The 22,257-nt window shown below is 39.1% G+C and overlaps 2 long non-coding RNA genes and 1 pseudogene across 4 annotated transcripts in view; 1 reads left to right on the forward strand and 2 right to left on the reverse strand.

Annotated features, from left to right (window-relative positions):
• LOC123585984 overlaps positions 1 to 22,257 on the reverse strand; it is a 78,174-nt gene that overhangs the window by 5,602 nt on the left and 50,315 nt on the right. The gene's annotated exons all lie outside the window — the stretch shown is intronic.
• LOC123587143 lies at positions 1,427 to 1,555 on the reverse strand (annotated as a pseudogene).
• Positions 6,818 to 12,630, forward strand: LOC123585985. Its single transcript, XR_006706520.1, has 3 exons — positions 6,818 to 7,193; positions 11,140 to 11,194; positions 12,588 to 12,630. It is a non-coding gene; the product is annotated as an uncharacterized LOC123585985 (long non-coding RNA).

The following is a 22,257-nucleotide window of genomic DNA, read 5'->3' on the forward strand; positions in this document are numbered from 1 at the left end:
AAGCTATGTTATCAGTACATCATACAAAGTAGTAAAAACTCTAGTCAGTCTAAAACAAACAAACAACTAATAGAGGCATCATAACAAATCCTCTTAGAAGCTGCGGACCCAAACCAGTCTTGCAAAGAACCCCTTACACTGAACTATATCCTGAAACTCTTTTCTTCTATTCTAGAATAGTACCAGATTCTAGAAACAGGAAAGAATGTCACTTACTAGTGTCCCTTTAAATGTTACTTACTATATGGAAGTTAGTTATGTCATTTACTATATGGAAAATAATGTTGTTTTAATTGACTGTCACTCCATTGCATTGCATATTTGCATTTTGGCTGACATAACCATTCTTAATGTATATTTACAGAAACAAAAGTTTGGTTTCATTATGGAACAGAAAATCATAATATCTCATATTATCTAATATCTATATAATCTAATATGTCACTTGAAAGCAGGTGAGGATATAAATGATTAAAATAAAAATCACTTCAGAATTCAGTAAACCTTTCATTTATCACTTTCCAATAAATATGAATAGTGACACTAAATCTTGTGAGAAATGTAACAGGTTTCCTTTTGCTTTAAGCTTTACTGAGCTAGTGGCTGCAGCCCTTCATTTCATAGGGCAAGACTCTAGCGCATTCACACCCCAATCTTTCTCAACCCAAAGCCTTAAGACTTCGGTGCTCCGAGGGAAACTAGCTAGTTCAAGTCACCAGCGCAGATTCAGAAGTAACACTTGATCTCTGGTGCCCGCACCCAAATTGTATAATTTTTAATTGTACATTTTGGCAGTAATTCCTGGTCAGACCTGATCTGGACCCAATTAGCCCTTGTTGGAGCAGACACATTATTAGCAAGTCCTTTAAAGTTATATAGTTGCATTTCTGAATATGGATTTGTGACTTGGGTTCAAAACTAAAGAAGAATCTTAAAATCCTAGAGTCGGGAGGAATTATAGATGTCTTCTACTTCAATTAAAGCCCATTAGGATTCTCTCAATACAAATAAAATCAGGCTCTGCTTAAATCCTTCTGTTAATAGAGGCCTCACTTCCTCACCAAGAAGCCATTTCTATGTTTTAATAGTTCTGATTGGGAGAAAGCCATAATCTCTGTTGTGCTGAGATCTGCTTCCAGTAATTTCTAGATATTGGTCTTAGTTTGACCCTCTAAAATAACAAAATGCTTGCTCACTTATTCTTCCGTGGTGGCTCTATAAGCCTGTAAGTATTGGATGATGATATTTCATCAGTATAAAAAAATTGCTTAGATACACAAATGTATTATATATAAAATACCTGGGAGATAGAACTATAAATAAAACTCTATAAAATATGTTATGTGTATCCATGTGTATATGCGTGCGTGTGTGTGTGTGTGTGTGTGTGTGTAGAGACAGAGAGAGAGAGAGAGAGAGGAAGAGAGAGATATGAGTTACAGCAAAAATAATATTGAAAAAGAAGAATAATTCCAATTACATTTTCAATTTCGATTAGCAATAATCGCGCCTCGGATAAACCTCATTGGCTACGAAACTGCCACTGTGCAAAGCTACGTTTTCAATTTTGAATAAGCTTAGAGGCTAGGAAGGACCAAATAATGACTTTAAGTTGTTTAGCAGGACTACTACAAAACGTTCTGAAAAAGAATCATTTCCGCTCAAAGCAATTAGAATACTTGCATAATCTAACTGCAGTTGGTGCCTGAATAAAGTCTTTCCAGAGTAAGAAATACCATAACCACAAATCCTATGTTTACCAAGAATGCCAAATGTATTCAGTAATTATTTAAGCATTTTAAAGAATACTTTGTAGGGAGAAATACTAAAATGAAAAATAAGGCAAGAGGAATGGCCTAGAATTTAAATTTTTCTATCAATTCATATTTGGTTTACGAATTGATGATTATAGCAATGCTAGTATACGGATTTTAAGTAGCATGGAGAATTTAGCACTATCATTAATTATGCAATTGTTTGGCCTCCACCTTTGTTCCTCAGGAAAACCAGAAATCGTCATAACAATATGTGTCATAAATACACGCACACTATTTGCTCACTATTTAAACTGTAAGGGACCTTTAGATTCCTTAGTTAAACTTCTTTTAAAAAATGTCTCAATTTCTCTGGCATCAGTTGTCCTCTGCCTTCACTTAAGCTGGAAAAGACAATCTTAAAAAGATTAGCTAAGGGACACCTGGGTGTCAGTCGCTTAAGCGTCCAACTCTTGATTTTGGCTCAGGTCTTGATCTCACGGTTTGTGGAATTGAGCCCTGACTCAGGCTCCACACTGAGCATGGAGCCTACTAGGGATTCTCTCTCTTCCTCTCTCTCTTTGCCCCTCCCCTGTCTCAAAATAAATAAAATAAGCATTTTTTTTTTTTTTTAAAAGATGGTTTAAGAGTCGAGTTAGAACAGTACTAAGGGACTTAGTACTTTAGAAGGTATTTAAAAGACTTTAAGATAGGCCAGGCAAAGAAACACTAGCATCACTCATAAACCAATCATTTTTTTAAGTATCCACCCTAAAGGCACAATGTTGAAAGAACAGTGGCCTAGGATGTAGGAGACCCTCTTTCTAGAATTTAATCTGCTACAAAATAACTGTATAAACTTGGATTTTTGTTTTCTTACTGTAAAAAGAAGAGAGAAGAGAGTAAATCAAGTTTCAAGGATGTATATTATTAATTTCACATCTTTTTAAAATATTTTTTTAAAGTTTTTATTTATTTTTGAGACAGAGAGAGACAGAGCATGAGCAGGGGAGGGGCAGAGAGAGAGAGGGAGACACAGAATCTGAAGCAAGCTCCAGGCTCTGAGCTGTCAGCACAGAGCCTGATGAGGGGCTTGAACTCACAGACTGTAAGATCATGACCTGAGCTGAAGTCGAAAACAACAACAAACCCCAACTGTACCTTTTAATCATTTGTTATCTAATGTAAGGATGAAATATAATGGTTGAAAATTAAAATTCATGCCAGTGATTGTTTTCAGACTCAGACTCCTGAACAAATTTTATAATATAACCTTCATTCTTCCTGCCCAGCCCCCCTTCTGCCCAGCAAGATCTTGCCGAAGGGGGTTTTGTAAATAGATGGAAGGGTTCCCGGAGTTAAGGAAACTGCAAGTGAGCAATTTTCAGTGATGGGAAGGTGGGGGAGGTGATATTCACACATGAGATCCACAATAACAGCTCACACACACACAAGTCAGTTTTAAATATTCACTAAGTGCAAAATTTCAGATATATCTACTTTTATTATTATTTACGTATATAAGGTTCAGATCAAACCATTTCAGTCAAATAAGACTTTTTCTACCCTTTCTTTTTCCTCTCTTCCCCAACTCTAGAGCAGCCAGAGTAGCTTGGGGCGGGGGTGGGGGGGGGGGGCAGACTGGAAGATAGCTGAGAAGTCTCCACCCTTCCCTGACAGAGGGTTTTCAGTCTGAGGGACAGGAGGAAGCTGCTTTCTGCCTGCATAAAAAGACCCCTCTTTAAACCTACCGGTCACATGTGTACTGACTTAGGCCTGTGAAAATGGACAAGAGGGACTCTCATTTGCCCATACTTCCTTTTCCTTCCTTAACCCACTCTTGCTTTCCTTCTTTTTCACTGCCTACCAAGGATTTCTAGTGTTTCTTGAAAAAATCGCCAGGGTCTATGCCAAATGTATTATCTAAATCAACTAAGTCAATGGATGCCGTGGAGAGCAAATGGCAAGAAGACAGCATGAGTAGATTTGAACGTGAATACCTCACTTTTAGGTTACTGGGTGTGTTTATTTTTTTTTACTATCACCAGACACTTGATAGCAGCACCATTCTACACAGGACTCCATGGGCCAAAGAAAAGGTAATGAAGAACATTGATGCCGTTTTGGAAATTAGTGACCATTCATGTAATAAAAAAGAGAAAAAAAAGAAAGAAAATCAAGAGCTTGATAATGGACTTTGTGGTTAAAGAAATTGTGGGGGAGAAAAGAACTTTGGGTACTGGAAATACGATAGAGATTAAGCCTCTCTTAATCTTCCATTCATTATTGACAGATTACATCTCCATTTCTTCTTCAACCATTTAAGGTGTATGAGGCAAAGAGGGGAGGTTCTCTTTGAAGGCTACAGGTTGAACTTGCTTGTTCAGTTTCTCCTTAACATCAGCAAGACGAAAAATTATAGATACATGTACATTACTTACAAATAAATTAAGAAAGCCATTCTCTTTTCTACTCCACACCATCTCCAAAGTCTCACTGAATTTTTCAAAGACAAGTTAAAGTAATAGACATTTAATTTTGCAAATTTATTTCTGGAATTGTTCCTGGACCCAGGATTATTTAAGGTAAATGATCATATCTCACAGGTTTTCTCTTAACTGAGTAAAAAGTAGGAATAGTTCATAAGAATTTCTGAAATAAGAGTGTTAGGATTTATAAGGAACTTTAATAAAAGGTTTTGACCTACTTAAAAAAAATGGGTCAGAAGTTTCAGGCACCTGTTGTCTGTTTAATTAATGCTACCTTCTAGAGTGATGTATTGCAAAAGGTCTGATATCTTTCATCCAAACACTATGATAAGCATTAGATACATTAGGAAGACCTCAGTGTTCATTTTAGCACAGTGTCCAGGCTTAATGTCTCATCCTTTCAATGGCTTACTTTGACATTGCTCTTTTCAGGCCAGTGAATCAACAATGATTTATTAACATGATTTTTAAGTGGTTATTCATACATGAAATCATCACGCTGGTATGCTGCCATATGTTATTAAATTATCTATGTTCATAGCATACACTTCCAGCCAGGGTGTGAACAGTTACATTTAGGGAGTAGGTCACAATGACAAGAGACCCCGAAGACAGCTTAGTTACCTGGGGTGGAATATATAAAATCCCTATGCTGCATTCGGACAGAGGTGATGCTTCTGAGCTCCCAACCTTGCTAATAAACATTAAAAATTGAGACTAAAATGTAAAGTGGGAACCCTATTAAGAGCCGGTGAGATTGTAAATTGCTGCAACCACTTTGGAAATCTGTTTGGAATTATCTACTGAAGGTGAACGTTTATACCAAGAGACATGTGTGAAACTGTTAATGGTAGTGATATCTGTAACAACCCACAAATGGAAATAACCCAGATGCTCATGAACAATAGATTGGGGTTTTCATTGTGGTGTATTCATGCAATGGAACAGCATTCAGTAATGAAAATGAAATTACAGCTACTTGCAACCCTTTGGATGAAATTTCATAAACATAATGTTGAGTGAAAAAATCCATACAGATTAAAAACCTGAATATTGTACTTAAAAAAAAACATTCAAAAATAGGCATCCCTAATCTATGGTGTTAAAAGCCATCATTAAAAAATTAAAAAAAAAAAAGGGGGGGTTGCCTGGGTGGCTCACTCGGTAAAGCGTTTGACTTCAGCTCAGGTCATGATCTCATGGTCCATGAGTTCAAGCCCCGTGTCAGACTCTGTGCTGAAGGCTCAGAGCCTGGAGCCTGCTTCAGATTCTGTCTTCCTCTCTATCTGCCCCTCCCCCACTCACACTCTGTCTCTATCAGAAAATGAATAAATGTTAAAAAATTAAAAAAAAAATAAAAGCCAAGACAATGGTTTCTTTTGGGAAGCAGAGAAGGAAGAGCCCTTGGGAAAGGCATGAGGGGGCTTTAGAGCGCTGGCAAAGTTATCTACATAGAAGATGATTACACGGGTGGGTTTGTGCTGTGATATTTTACCAACCTGGACACATAGGACTTGTGCATTTTTCTCTATCTAGTGTTAGGCTTTAATTAGGAATGTTTCATTTTAAAAGGAAAATGGAAGCGTTAGTGAAAGAACTTGAAAATATCTTCACTGTCTCAGGGAAAAAACAGTAAATGGTTCAATAAAACTCTTACTTACATATATTATTAATCCTAGCTTACAAAAGAGTTCCTTGTTATTTTAATTAGTTAGGGGATACTTAACTTGGAAGTTTTTACTCTGTCAATTTTCACCTGTCAGCTGAGTACAGCTAGAGGTGGTTGGGTTCAGCAATTAAGGAACACAATAACTTTTGATCTTCTACGTTACAAGGTCACAGTAACAACCACAAAGGTGAGACGTAACTAAGAAATATTTGCAGGCTCCTTTTAGAGACTACATGGGGTGGGAAAAGTGTGGAATTTGGAGCCAGATGGAACAGAGTTTGAAATTGAGCTCTGTTGCATACTAGTTGTATGATATTGAGGAAGTCACTTACTTTCTCTGTGTCCTCATCTTTAAAGGAGAATCATAATATCCATTTAAATGGGAACTGTACTACATGTGCATGTATTTTAAAATAACACACAGTTATCTCAAGGTTTTCATTACGTGTTAAAATGAACCAAAAGCACAGTCCTGGCCCCAGCAAATAACTGGCCTATCTCAAAATGTCTGGAGCTGGTATTCTCTGTGGCTCCAGATACTTTCTTCAGAATCTAAGCTAACCGATATGCCCCTAAGACTTACTTGGTACTACAGTATAACTAGTGCCCCCTACAGGAGGACTTGAGACCTACTTCAATGACTTTCACTTGAACTCATAGTGGAATGTCTCTAGGAAAAGCGTAAAGTGGAGAAGAGGGAAGGACACGAGCAATGGAAAGGGTAAAAAGAACATCACTATTCGCATAAATAGGGACAAGGGAAGAAATATATAACATTTATATATATTTAAACATATATTTATATATATATATTATATATATATATATATATATATATATATATATATAATATATAATTCCTGCATATTCACAGAAGCCCTTGAAAGAAACATGTAGAATGGGAATTTAGTGCATGCTGTGTTATAGGGAAACTTGTATATCAACTGGACAACCAGCTGTATGCCACCTAAACATTAAGATCTTGAAGTTTTAGTTTCTGATATGTAAAATGGATATAAATTAGAGCTTTTAAAGTCTTCTTTGAAGAGAAATGAATAATTTAATTCTTAATTGTTAAAAAATTTTATTTGTCTCTCTGTTGTGTTTTTTACATCTTCAAGAAAGTACATCAGTCTGAGACTACTTATGGAGCGTTGTGAAATTAATACAGATCACTCTCCCTTCTATGAGCCCAAAAGTATGCTCAAAATAATGTCAGTTGTCTTAGGGGCTTTGAATTCCATTCAAATCACTTTTTATTACAACCACATACCTTTACAGGTAAGAAAGACTTTAAGAGTTTATTCTGGTCCAGCAGCCAGAAAGGCAAGGAATTACTGTCCTAATCTTACCTGTCTCTGCAACTTCCTCCCCGCCAATTTTTTTGATCTAAAAGTATTGATGCTGACATAATTTAATTAAGCATGTGTGAAAGTGCAGTGGTCTAGAATCTGAAATTGATATAATTAAAGTGGAATGCAGAGTGTGTACCTCTGATACCATTTTTTAAATGTCACACTCCATCACTTCTGTTTAATATCAAATCACAAGAGATATTTTTCATCTGTTAATTGCATTTTACATGCCCTTCATCATTGGCCTTGAAGCAATTACATTTGAGAAAAAATTATTGAAGCAAGGAGGAAGGTCCAAATAATCAAGTCCACTAAAGTTGCTTTCATTTAATAGTGTCTCCAGCAGATAAATGGTCATTCATAGTTTCATTCTACTATAGCTATTTTACTCTCAAAAATACTTAGATTAAAAAGCTAAGGGATCTAGAGAAAGATTTTTATCTTCTCAATATTTGTGAAAATCGAGCACAGAGAAAGCTGCTTATTTCTAATACTGTGTTATGGAAATTATTATTCCTTTTTTAAATGTTTATTTATTTTTGAAAGAGAGAGAGGCGGAGCGTGAGCGGGGGAAGGGCGGAGAGAGAGGGAGACACAGAATCCGAAGCAGGCTCCAGGCTCTGAGCTGTCAGCACAGAGCCCGAAGCAGGGCTCGAACTCATCAACTGTGAGATCATGACCTGAGCCGAAGTCGGACGCTCAACAGACTGAGCCACCCAGGCGCCCCCAAAATTATTATTCTTTGCTTTGAGTATGCATTATTAGCAAACAGTAACAATGAAACTAATAATTTGTCCTTCATTATCCTCCAACCATGTGTCTCATGAACCACAAAGTATTCCTGGCAACTTGATGCCTCAGGTATTCCCTATGGACTTAATAGTTGACAAGGAGGACCTGAGAATCTGACTTCTAGTCAGTAAGAAACCTAACCCATGGCTTTTTTTGAGTACTGTGTTGATTCATATGAAATTACCGTATTTGTAGTTAAAGATGGTCAAATCCTGGCAATTTCATATAACACAACCAAATAACTAATGGGTTTCGAATATGGGCACTGGGTATACCTGGAAACATCTTTCTCCATTAAACTGATGTGAATCTATTTTGTTGAATTATTATCTGATCAAGGGCTCTTCTATTTCCTCTTCTTTGTCTTTTTCCCAGCCACTTACTCCTTTATCATCTGACCGGAGAGCTTCGAGTCTAGCATCCCAATAGTGACTCCTCTCTCCAAAATCACTGAAAAATCAGGAAACTGTAAGATCCAAAAAGCTTTTCCTATCATCTCAGCTTCTCTACAGCCTTGACAATTTGATCATTTTCTCCTTTAAAAGCATTTCTCCTTTCATGTCCATGTCACTGTATTACTTGTTTCTGGACCTACCTTCCTAAATTTTTCTCTTTTCCATTCATGACCTAAAAGAAGGCATTCTATTAGTCTCAACATTTATCTCTTTCCTTGCTTAACAGATTCATACTTTGACCCTAATCCTCTTCACCCTGAGAAACCGAGCTCTTTTTCTGCTTTTTGGCCACCAGAACATACACACTGCACTCCTATCTGTCACTACACCCACCATGTCTCCTCTCCTCCCACTCGGTAAAAATGTGCCCTTTTTCCTCCACTGTCTGCTTGTGCAATCACCTGCCTTCCAACTATGTCGGGGACATTGATCCCTTAGCTTACCACCTGTCCTATAACATCCAGCCCTTTCTACGGGCTCTTTCTTCTCAGCATATAAACTTGCTTGATTTTCTCCTATGATATAAAGAAAAAATCTCTTACCTCATGCCACCTGTTAGCTACTGCCCTATATCTTTTTTTTTTTTTCATTCACAATCAAACGTAAATACTCTAATTTGTCTTAATCTTTGTCTCTTGTAACTTTTATTACCTAATGTCTTTGGTTGGGCACTTCCAGAGTTGGCTTTGATGAGAATTTGATGGGAGCGGCTTATGTGAGGAGCAATCCCAGCTAGGGGGGTGGGGAAGTGAGTTAGAGAAAGAAAAGAGCCAATACAGGATGTGTCAGTGCCTAGGGTACTACTGTGGGGAGAAACTGAGATTTGAATCTCATTGAGGGCATTTGAGAAACTATTAGGACATGTCTGAGAGTTTTCCCTCTTTGAAGGGGGGGAATCCTGGGGGAGTTACCAATCAACTCTCATCACGGATCATCGAGGGTTGCTCCCAGTGACATTAACTCTCTAGCACTTCTGGCCAGCTCCAAGACAATGCTGGGCTCCTGCTGGCCATAAAGATAGAAGAAAGTGGCAGTGTTTGTAGTAGGAAGCCATCAGCAGGTATGGGAATGGCGAATGCCAAAGGATATGGGAGGAGCACCAAATGTGTCTACCACGTCCACTGTAATTAGCCTCCAGCTTTTACTACCTCATTTTATGATACAGAGCCAATGAGCTCATAATTGTCAAACCTAATAACATTTCTTTTGTCCTCCTCCTTGACCTTTCTGTATGCAACAATTTGGGCTTCAGTCATTATGCCTCTATTTTCCTTTCCTTGGCTTTTAAGAAGTCACTTTTCTGGGAGGCACCCGGGTGGCTCAGTGGGTTAAGCGCAGACTTCAGCTCGGGTTATGATCTCACGGTCCGTGAGTTTGAGCCCCGCGTGGGGCTCTGTGCTGACAGCCTGGAGCCTGCTTCTGCTTCTGTGCCTCCCCACCCCCCCTCTCTGCCCCTCCTCTGCTTGTGCGTGCGCTCTCTCTCTCAAAAATAAATTAAAAAATTTAAGAAGTTACTCTCTTTGTTTCTTCCACCACTATACCAATTTTGCCTCCTTTTCAGCTGTCTCTTCCCCAGGCATTGATGCATCATAGGGCTCTGCTTTGGATTTCTCATTGTACTATCCCTTAGACATCCCTTCTCATTTTATGGCTCCCACAACCACTTACACAACATTGACTTCTGAATCTGCATGTCCAGCTTAGACTCTTCTCCTGAGGTCACAGTCATACATCAGATCGTATCCCGTGCTCCTGCTTCCCGGAGAGTCTGGTCATCTTAGTCTGAATATCAGAAGCACTCAATCCCAGCACTCACAAAACAGGATTATCTTTCCTGAAAGACACGTGTTCTTCCTCTTATGTTCCTTCTCAGCTAACCAATAACACAGCTGAAAACCTGGGAGTCGTTAGAGTCTTTCCCTTTGGCCTTACTCTTCGCATCCAATTAGTGACCAAACGCCGTCAATTTCGCCTTCTTGACGCTCTGCAGTTCACTTGCTTCTGCTCTTTCTTTTCACGCCCTCTCAGTTCCCTTTCCTCATGTTTTGACTCTGACCTCTCCGCATCACTAACTTTCACCCTGCTGCTAGAATGGTGTTCCAAAAACATGAATCTGATCAGTTGCTTACAGAAAAAATCCAAATACCTGGAAGAGCCTCCATGACTTGGCCCTAGCTGGCCTCTCCAGCCTTAGGACTCACCATTTCTTCTCCCCACCCACCTCGCGCTCTAATCATTATAATTCCCAAATTGTCCCATAGAATTCCAAATCTCCATGTACTTATTTATTTAACTAACACTTCCTTTTTTTTCTTTTTAATTTGGGAGAGAGAGAGCGAGCAGTGGAGGGGGGCCAGAGGGAGAGAGGCAGAATCTTAAGCAGGCCCCACGCACAGCATGGAGCCTGTTGTGGAACTTGATCCCACAACCCTAGGATCATGATCTGAGCTGGAGCTGAAAACAAGAGTCGGATGCTCAACCAACTGAGCCATCCAGGCGCCCCTTAACTAACACCTCTATACAGTACATATTGTGTATATAATCTAAGAACTTTACAAATATTAAATTATTTAATCCTCATAACAACCCTGTGATGTATGTACTATTATTACCCTCACTTTGCAGATGAAGAAATTGAGGCCCACAAGGTTGAAGTGATTTGGCCAATGTCACACAGCTGGTAAGTGCGGTGCCAGGATTCAAATCCAGGCAGTCTGGCTTCAGAGTCATTTTTGTACCCCACCCCCACCCCCACCCCCACCCCAATGAGCTGGATTTGCTAATGTCATCTCTGTATCTGGAACATCCTCACCCACTCCCAGCGTCCTTCCCTATCAAATCTTTCTTGATCCTTCACTATTTTGATAGACTCGACTTCCCTCCTCCTTTAAACCCCTCTGCAATAAGTACAAAGATATTTACGTTTATTTGTGTATGTGTCTCTTTTTAGTATAAACTCCTTGACAACCTCTCTTTTACTAGTTCCTGTAGTTTTCTCTTACTCTAAATGCTGAATGTTCCAAGATTGAAGCCTTGAGCTCTTTTTCTCTCTATCTTACTCATTCTCTTGGTGATTTCATCTGCTTCAGGCTGCAAACACCATCTGTACAGGACAGCTGCCACATTTATATCTTCTGCTTACAATTCTGTCCTGAACTCCAGACTCATATATAAAACAGCCTCTTGCATGACTTCACCTGGTCGTCTAATGGGTATCTCACAGTTAACACGCTCAGACAAATTTCCTGCTCTTTCCTTCCTCCCACAGACTTCATCTACGCGTTCTTCATCCTCGCCAATGATAAGCCATGCTTCCAACTGCTCAGGGCAAAAAAATGTTGGAGTGATCTTTTATTCCCCCTTTCCTCTCACACCCCATGATCAATCTATCAAGTCCCACTGGTTCTATTTTCAAAATGCATCCAGAATGCAACCATTCTCCACCTCTGCTGCTCTTAACCTGCTCTAATTCACATCATTTCCTTCCCCAACTCGTCTTCTAACTACCTCTGTTCTTGCCTCGGTAGTAATTTTTCCCAATGGGAGCCTGAGTGATACTACAGAGTATGAGTCAGATCCTGTCACTCCTCCGCTGGGCTCCCTCTGGTAGTGGAAAGCAAAGTCAAGTCAGCAGCCCACAAGTCCTTCCTACATGAGCTGTTCCCTGTCACCCCGTGATTTTATCTTTTGCTCTACTTCACTGTGGAAACACTGGCCTTTATGCCATTCTTCCAGTGTTCCAGGAATGTTCCTACCCCAGGGACTCTGTGCTCATTATTCTTGCTGCTACTCATGTTCTGCCTGGAACATTTGCTTCTCGTACACCCATGCTCCTTTACCCACACTTAGTCTTTGTGCAAACGTGGTTTTCTCAGCAAGGCCATCCCTGGTCACCCTATTTAAAAGTAAAAGCCCCTAACTCTAACCTTCTCTATCTTGCTTTCAGGCCTTCCTTTTCTCCACATCATTGTCTAACAGTATACATTTTACTTTTTTTTTTTGATGTTTATTTATTATTTTTATTTTTATTTTTTTAATTTTTTTTTCAACGTTTTTATTTATTTTTGGGACAGAGAGAGACAGAGCATGAACGGGGGAGGGGCAGAGAGAGAGGGAGACACAGAATCGGAAACAGGCTCCAGGCTCTGAGCCATCAGCCCAGAGCCCGACGCGGGGCTCGAACTCACGGACCGCGAGATCGTGACCTGGCTGAAGTCGGACGCTTAACTGACTGAGCCACCCAGGCACCCCTCTAATTTTTTAATTAATGCTTAAGACCTTATCTTCCCTTCTTACCAGTCATTTACATACCCACTGACTTCTATATCTCTGTCTCCAAATAATCATCAAACCCTGAGAGTCCACCTAGGCAATATTTCTCCAGTTTTTCTTTCTCTTTCATTCTCACTAATAATGCCCTCATCAGACTTTGACTATTTCTTTATTCTGTCAATCCAATCAGCCATTCAGTTCTCCATTTACCTCTTCATATAGAAGCAAATATTTATTTAGTTCCTATTTCTTTAAGTACTTCGAAGTAGTATACAGAATGTGCCATAAAATGGTTTCCTTGATCAGGAAAAAAGTCACTTGGTAGGACAAACTGACACAATATCTTTTGTTTCCATCCTTCAACTATATTAGTAACATTAGTTTGTTTGACTCCATAAGCAAAGCCAAGTCCTGATGAATCCTTGCCAGTCAAAACCCATTTAAACCTTTCTGGTGCTAAAAGCAAGGATATAATATCATCTGTTTGTCGTCTGTGTGCCGGTCCCTCCCCCCCCCCCCCACCCCGGGAATATGTTCCATTGAATTTTGTAAACATCGTCTTTCCTCCCGACAAACTGGACAGTTGCAATTAACAGTCTGTACTTCTCGCGCTTTGTTAAGAGACATCCTCCAGCTCAGTGCTACGTGGCTCAGTCCCTCCTGTGACTACTCATGTCATGTACCCAAAAGACCACTTCTAGGAAATGTACCAAAGCATCTATCTGTTGGTCATGGTTCATCTCTGATCTTAGTATCCACACACATATTAGAAGTTCTGTGAATGTTGCAAGTAATTGAATAGAAATGCTTACAAGGTTTCGAACTCATTTCGAACTGTTTTGGCATTAGAAAGCTGTATATAACAGGGACTAAACAATAACATTTCATTCAAGGATGAGTCAAGAGGCTGTTCTTTCTTTGATTCAACCTATAAAGGGGAAAAATTCCCCTAATCCTCAAGGGTTAGGATTATAACACCAGCTCCCTCTGTTGTTCATTTTAGAAATGACATGGCATTTGAAACTATTTTGAGCAAGCACAAAAATAGAAGACCCCCTCCAAAAGCAAATATTAATTAAACTAGAATAAACCAAAGAAGACATATTTAAAATTTTAGTTATTTGAGGCTGCCGTAATGAATACTACAGGAAGAAATAAATGAGACACTATTAAGTGGCAATTTCATACGGTGTCTCCTTCCCTGCCGATTATGATGATCAACAAATATATACTGTGCTTAGGAAAATCAATGATAATGGAATCTGACATAAACATATAATTTCAGGCTCTTTGAAGATAGTTTTAGTTTATACGAGGATAATCTGGACACGTGGTTCTCATGCTTCGGAATACATCAGAAATCCCCTAGAGGGCTTGATAAAACATGCATTGCTGGGTCCAACCCACACCATTTCTGCTCTGGTGGGCTTGTGTTGGAGCTGGGAATTTGCATTTATCATATTCTAACTGCTCTAGACCATGCTACTAAATGTGATCTACAAAACGGCAACATTGCCGTCACATAAGAGAGTTGAGAGAATAAAGAATCTCAGCCCCCCCCCTCCCCGGCCCCCGCCCGCACAGATCTAGTGAATCAAAATCTTTCTCAAGTGATTCCTAGGCACATTAAATTTTGAGAGGCATTGGCTTGGAGCAGGGATGGCAAACTTTTTCGGTAAAGGGCTGGATGGTAAACAGTTAAGTTTTACAGGCCCATAGAGTTCTTTGCCACAACTACACTTATCTCTGCCATCTTAGGACAAAAGCAGCCATAGACTGAGTGTGGCTTTGTGCCAATAAAACTTTACTTATAAAAACAGGCAGTGGGTCAGATATGATCCACTGCTCATGGTTCATTGACCTCTGACTTAGAATGTGTTCACACGTATTTTTTTTAATGTAGTTTCATCTCCCACAGTTTCTGTTTCAGCAGTTCCACGATTAAACCTACTATTTATTAGGTTTTGATTCAGATGGTCCGCAAACCGCACTTTGAGAAACACTTTCAGCCATCATTTTTCTTTTGCAATATCTGATTATTTTATTAGATATTTATGTTTTTCTTTTAAAAATCCTGTAGAAAAATAAAAATCCTTAATCTATTATTCTTTTCAACAACACCCTCTATATTCTTTCAAATGTTTCCCACACTAGGGCTGGGCCGGCACTAATTGTATGTATTTTCCCCCAACAGAGCAAACTGATCACTGTAAGGACACTCGGCTCCTGAAAGAGCCTCTCTGCACATGTTTTCCCATAAAAAAAAGAGAGCGAGCCGCACGCACATTTAAGCAGGAAACTCATTACAGAAGAAAATTGGAGGCAGTGAGAAGTGCAATTCCTTCTCCTTTATCGCTTCTCTAATTTTTTCAAACCAAAACTCAACTGCTCTAGCTAAACTCTTCAGGGAATGGCTTTATGATTAAAGCAAGCAAACAAACAAAAAAAGGTATTTGTGCATTTACTTTCTCTCAATCCTGTATCTAGCAGAGAGGAAAACAAAGACAGCTGTGAAGTGAACTTTGTGCTCATTCTCCAAATGGCTAGTGGTTTCTTTCATGAAAGTAGATGTGAATTAACCTTTTTATCCCAAGAATCCTGTCCCTTCTCACCACCTCTCCTTTCCCCAAAAGGCACTAGCTGTCAAATAAGTCTATGAAATTTTCTCCTGCCATTCATCTTGGCTTAAAAGAGTTCTGCTGGGGGCGCCTGGGTGGATCAGTTGGTTAAGAGTCTGACTTCGGTTCAGGTCATGATCTTGCGGTTTGTGAGTTCAAGCCCCACCATCGGGCTCTATGTGGACAGCTCAGAGCCTGGAGCCTGCTTCTGATTCTGTGTCTCCCTCTCTCTCTACCCCTCCCCCGTTTGCACTCTGTCTCTCTCTCTCTCTCAAAAATAAATAAACATTAACAATTTTTTTTTAAATTCTGTGAAGCAATAAATGGAAAGAAAATTGTTAATAAATGGGATGAAAATTATAAATGTTATGTTTTTAATATATTTTTTCAAAGATATATTTTTCTCAAAGTATGTGAAAAGATGTCTAGATTTTCCTTAGCCTTTTTTCCAGCTGCCTTAAAGTGTAGTTTAAATTGTACGTTTCCTGGGAGTTAATTTTTTTTTTTTTACAATTCTTTCCTAATCATTAAAACAATATGGTTCATTATTAACAATTTTTAAATGCAGGCAAATGCATTTAAAAGAATGCATTTAAAAGAAATCATGCTTAACACCACTACTCAAAGAAAGTCTCTACTAACGTCTGTTTTTATTTTTTTTAATAAAGTTTATTTATTTATTCTGAGAAAAAAAGAGAGTGAGCAGAGGAGGGCCAGAGAGAGAGGGAGAGAGAGAATCCCAAGCAGTCTCCACACCCTGGGTGGAGCCGGATGTGGGGCTCGATCCCACGAACTTGCGAGCTCATGACCTGAGCCAGAATCAAGAGTCAGATACTTAACCAACTGAGCCACCCAGGCGTCCGTCCCTCTAATTTAAAATATATATATATATATATTTTTTTTTTGTTATGAAATTTATGTAACATAAAATTAACCATTTTAAAGTGACCAATTCAGTGGCATTTAGTATATTCACAATGTTGTACAACCACCACCTCTATCTAGTTCCAAAACACTCCATCCCACCTCCACCCTATGGCCCCTGGACTGAGTGAAGCTGGAACCCCCCACGGTGCCCACTCTGACCCGCTTCAGCTCAGGGATGCTCCTTGCTCCAAGAGGCAAGAAGGACTAAGGCAGCCTCTGCCCTTTTCCCTGTGACCATGGTGCTCAACTAACAGGGCCACGCAGGACAAGGAGAGGCTCTGGCAGTTTTCAGGTCCTCATGATAAAACCTCCTTAAATCTGTTCAGACCCACGCTGGTTTCCCATCCTGTCCCATGTGGGGAGAAGACCTGGAAGGGTGGTTGATGCTGGCAGCCAGATGCAACCTGCACGAGAGGGGCTGGGACTGCAATCAGACCCCTGGTTAAGTAGGATGGCCTGTGGACCTTTAGCCAATGGCACCTTCAACTGGGTCCTCCAACTGGTGCCCGAGGCAGGGTCAGCTTGATGCCAGGTTAAGGAGGTGAACGAAGTGTGACAAGGACTTTTCTCCTTGAATCATGAATGGGGAGGAAGTGAGCAATGTAGAATTGTCATAATTAATCAGAAATGCATGAAATTAGACTATGCTTATACTGAACTCTTGCTTCAGGGGTACTTTTGAAAAAAAAAGTGCTATTAGTGCTAAGTTTAGCTGCTTTCATAAAGTTCTTTGTTTTGTTTTGTTTTTTTTTTTTATTAAAAAGAAATCTCAATATAGCACCAAATTTTCCCTTAGGAAGGTTTGCCACATTACGCTTCCGTTAATCTTTATCAGTTTAGAGTATAGAAAATTGTATTTCTTTCCTTTAATTTTCACTTCTTTGATTCTCAACGATACTGATACTTTTTCATGAGCTTATTGATCATTTATAATTTTTAGTCAGGAACATTTATTTGTAAACATGCCTCAATATGACTGATTTTCCAAATTGGATTTACAAATTGCCAGAAACCAATATGAATACTAGTGAGAACTTTATTATTATTATATATGATTATGTTACAATCATATGTATTAATATATTATTATATTATTATTCTTTTATCAGTGGATTATCTCCTATAATATCCTTACTTAACAAATCTTATTAATGTCAAAGCACCTTCATTTTAATTTTGTGGACAATTAATAAATCAGAATATTTGAGAAGAGAGAACCTTTGGTTTGTCTTTTACTGTATATTCTGCCTGGAACTATGATTCCATATCTAAACAATATGACTTCAGCAACTAAACATGAAAACGTAAACGTCTTTGGTTCTATATACACCCCATGTCCCTCCTTAAACTGACACTGCAGTCAACTTTACAGAATTTTAAAGCCGGAAAAGACTCAGAGACCATTTAGCATAGTTCTCTACAATTTTATAGAGGAGGAACCTGTAGCTCAGTCTGGTAATATAGTGTAACAGAGGTCACAGTCAGTCAGGGACAGGACCCAAGATGTCACAGTCCTTCCAATTGGCTAGTCTTGTATAGCTAGCAAAATAGCATTAGAGCTTAAAGCCTACATTCTCCCTCTGCAGGTCTCAGAGGCTAGAAACGGCCACCACAATCCAATCAATCATTAGAACAGTAGTGGGAAACAATACGGACCCTTCAAGTTTTGCTAAATTTGTGTCTTTCTTGCCATACATAGCCTTAAGCTAAGGCAGTACAAATATTTCAGGTATTTCAGGGCAAACACTTCTTCCTTCCAAATCTTTTCACTTATATCAATACAGCAATTGAAGAAAGCAATATCTGCTAGTAGGTAAGAACCTGAGCCCTAGATTCAGAGTTTCTGAGCCTGACGTCTGGCTCAATCATTCGCCATCTACATACACTTTCAAGCCTCATGGTTTCACCTGTAAAATGGATATATTAATAGTTATTATATTCACAATGAATAGGATAGTGGTGAAAATAAGAAGAAGTAATGCGTGTAAAATACTTAACATAGACATTAGCGTATGACATTGGTGAAGACAAATGGCCGCAAGCACTCTTTGAAATATTAATTAGCTGCGGAATGTGAGCAGTATGCAGCTCATTCACGTAATCTCATTGTTAGAGGGGAAAAACTCTGCTCTACCTGGAGTTGTTGACTACTTCAAATTTTGCAAGACATTTTTTTTTTTTTAATTTTTTTTTTTTCTTCTTCTTCAACTTTTTTTTTTAATTTATTTTTGGGACAGAGAGAGACAGAGCATGAATGGGGGAGGGGCAGAGAGAGAGGGAGACAGAGAATTGGAAACAGGCTCCAGGCTCTGAGCCACCAGCCCAGAGCCTGACGCGGGGCTCGAACTCACGGACCGCGAGATCGTGACCTGGCTGAAGTCGGACGCTTAACCGACTGCGCCACCCAGGCGCCCCAAGACATTTTTGTTTTGTACATGAGGCATTTTAAAAACGCAGGTGAGTTGGATTTTTCTTTAACAGCATGTGACTTTCTTTAACAACCCTGGACGCGGGATAAAATACTTATTATAAAGCTATTCAAGACTTAGGGCATGGGAGCAATAATACTTTAAGAATCTAAAGTATGTTTTTGAAGACTTAGAAAACAAGTTCAGTACAATAAGTTTATTAAAAAGTTGATAAAATTTCAGATCATACCAAAAGCCACAATTAACTAAAATAAAAAGATAAACTTTGAAAAGAAATAATGAGTAAGTTTTTGGATTATTTGATAGGCAAATTAGTAACGTAGTAAATTATACCAGCACACTGAGAAAAGATAAATTTTTTGTTGATTTGACAGGAAATAACCACCATTGATTAAGATAACATAAGATTCGCAGGGCACCTGGGTGGCTCTGTTGGTTAAGCGTCCCACTTCGGCTCAGGTAATGGTCTCAAAGTTCGTGGGTTCGAGCCCTGCATTTGGTTCTGTACTGACAGCTCAGAGCCTGGAGCCTGCTTTGGATTCTGTATCTCCCTCTGTCTCTGCCCCTCACCCACTCACACTCTGTCTCTCTCTCTCAAAAATAAATAAAAACATTAGAAAAAAAGATAGCATAAGATTCATAACATTGCTACTACAAAGCCGTTAATAATAGCTGAATGAGTAATGAGTATTGTCAATGCAAGATGATTTGACTTACCACAGTGCTTGAGTGAAATGGAAATGCCCAGAAGTCTTGCCATTTGTCATATTGAGAAGTAACCAAAGAGTAGGCAGCCAAAAAAAGTAGGAAAATATTAGTGCAAAATTCTATCAAGCCTTTATTAGTTTGAAAACTTATATTATTTTTGTAGGTTTTGTGATGTTTGGGGTATGTTAGATTTTTAGGATGTGTCATTTGTTGTGGGTTTTTTTTTTCAGTTGAAATACATATTTATTTTTGTAGCTAATTCTGTACTTGTAATTTGTATTATTTTTCATAAAGAAGAACTCCCAAATTGTATGCTTCAAGCCCACACAATCTGGATCTGCCCCTGGGTAGGGGAGCTATAAAGAATCAAGACAAGGAAATCAAAGGGATTCAATTCTCAGGGGAGTCTCAGAGGCCAGCTGACCCCTCTTCACAGTTGCTGGCCCCGCTTCTGTGGCCTGTTTGGTCCGTGGAGTACTGTGGACCTTTCAGAGATTCCCCACTTTTCTTCCATATTTGCTACCATTATTAATGCTGTTACAGCATGGCTGTCTGCCAGAACACTGAATTGAGCTTGTAATACGTGTAGAATAGGAACAGTTGCCTGCATAATGATCAGTGCCAAAGAAAAAATGTTTAGTGGGATTCAAGAGTATACTGCCTCCTTAATGTATGAAAGAGCTTGGGCAGGGCAGATAAGGCATTATCAAATAGATGGCAGTGGATCTAAAAATTAACCAATGGTGACTACTGAGCTTGCTGTGTAGACTGGTTGTCTGCCTGGAAGGAAAGGACAGTGGACATGTAAACTGAGTTTGCATAGCTAGATCCGTCTTTTATTTAAACTATGTGTTGTTTGGTGTGTGTTATTTATTTAAACTTTTATTTAAACTGTGTGTTGACTTGCAGCGGGGGTGGGGGGGGGGCGCTGATGAAGATTGTATGGGGAAAGGGGTGGGCAAAAGCAGCTCCTTGGCCATGCCTTCCCAGGGAGTTTGCCCCGAGCCCTTGACGCCTTGCGGCAAAATATTAGCCAAGGTTGTATTTGTGGCTAAATTATTTAGCTCGATTTGTTTTGTTAATTCTTTAAAATGGGCCACCAAAAAAACTTAGAAACTTTTAAGTGCATATAAACATAAAAGGTTGAGAACCACAAAACTATAAGGAAACCCTTTTGGGTTCAAATGTAATTGAAACAGTTAACTCCAGAGATGCCTTCAGTCCATGCCAGGTTCTCTGTTCTGTAGTAAATGATGGACTTTACACATCATTCAACACAGATTCATTTATCACACACCTAGTAGGTCCAGCCATTGTGTCTGCAACAGGACATGCAAAGAAAAAAGATGCAGTTAATTGAGCTTTTTGTCGGAGCTCATTAAGCAGGACCCAAATAATTATATTATGAGGCAATACATGGTAAGTGCTTTGGGAAAAACAAGGCTAACAGGAATTTGAGTATGTTGACTCTGTTCTGGAAAGGACTCGAAGGGAAAGAGCTTTTGTTTTTTATAGAGGTGGAATCACTGCCTAAGAGAAAAAGAATGGAGGAGGGAAATTATTCCTCCTTGAGAATGAAGGTTAATTGCTTATAACTCCTCTGAAATGATTTTGTAAAGCATGTCTTTCTTTTCTCTTCGGGGGTCTGATATTTTTTTTTAATTAATTCATACTAACATCCTAGTGCTTTAATATATTTTTTCTTATGATAGAAAAAAATATGATTCGTAAGTGGCTTAGGGCCATAGTGGAAACCAAAACCAAGAAGCGTGGAAACGATGTATGGCAGCTGAAAACTTGCTTGTCTCACTTCATGATTTTGCTGAAAATCAGCAAAAATTGCATCCTCTTACCTCTGTTCCATTAAAACATTTTTTTCCTGTTTCGTTAAAAAGTATCTTTAAATAAGCAACCCTCCACTTTTATTTATTGAGACAAAATCCTCAAAAGTTATTTTTGAAGACTGATTAAGGTTTAATTTAAGCTCCTACTTTGAAGAGACAAGCATTTTTTGCTATGAATTTTAAGGAGAGCTTAGAAATCTCCTTGATATTGGTAAATCTCATTGAGATTATCACAGTAGGAGCCAAACCATATCTTGGTTTGCATATAATTTTCTGCACAGCTAATAACCCGCAACAGTTAAGAACTAATCATCTCAGCACGGCTGTACCTGCTGTTCTAAGCTTGGTAGAAGATAATTGTAGCTTAAAGTATCAGCGGAAAGTAGGAAAGAAAATGGAATATTCCCTTTGTGGGGAACAGGGACAGTGGTAGGAAAGAATTATAGAAAGTGATTTCTGAATTATTTCTCCTGTGTCACAGGGCTTTTAGTGAAGTATTTGGTCATTACGTAACATGAGTGTTGATGCACGATCTTAAAGGCTCTCCTAATAAAAGTTTAGTCACAGACTCTCCTCGCAAGGATGGAATATAAGAGGACAGTTATCACCACCATTGCCCTCCATAGACCAGGGAAGTACAGCTAAGCAAAGAACCCACAGAAGGAAAAAGCTAGGCATTTCCAAAGGAGTGGGGGCCAGGTTCCATATGGCTCGCTGTGGTGCGTAACAGATGGCCTGGGCAGCATGCCGTAAGAGCTGACAGGGTCCAGCAGGCAGCTAGTGAGTGTGCCCGTGGAAGCCTGTCATGCAAAAAGGGTTTCAATCAGGGCAAGGAAAAGTGATGATTTTTATGTTTATGATCCTGTGCCTTAGGTCTTTTTAAGAGTGAAATAAAATGGCAGGAGGACAGATGTGAGGATAAGGTAGAATAATCTCTTGATAGGT

This window comes from Leopardus geoffroyi, chromosome C3 (assembly GCF_018350155.1).
Source record: "Leopardus geoffroyi isolate Oge1 chromosome C3, O.geoffroyi_Oge1_pat1.0, whole genome shotgun sequence".
In the NCBI taxonomy this organism is placed as follows: Eukaryota; Metazoa; Chordata; class Mammalia; order Carnivora; family Felidae; genus Leopardus; species Leopardus geoffroyi.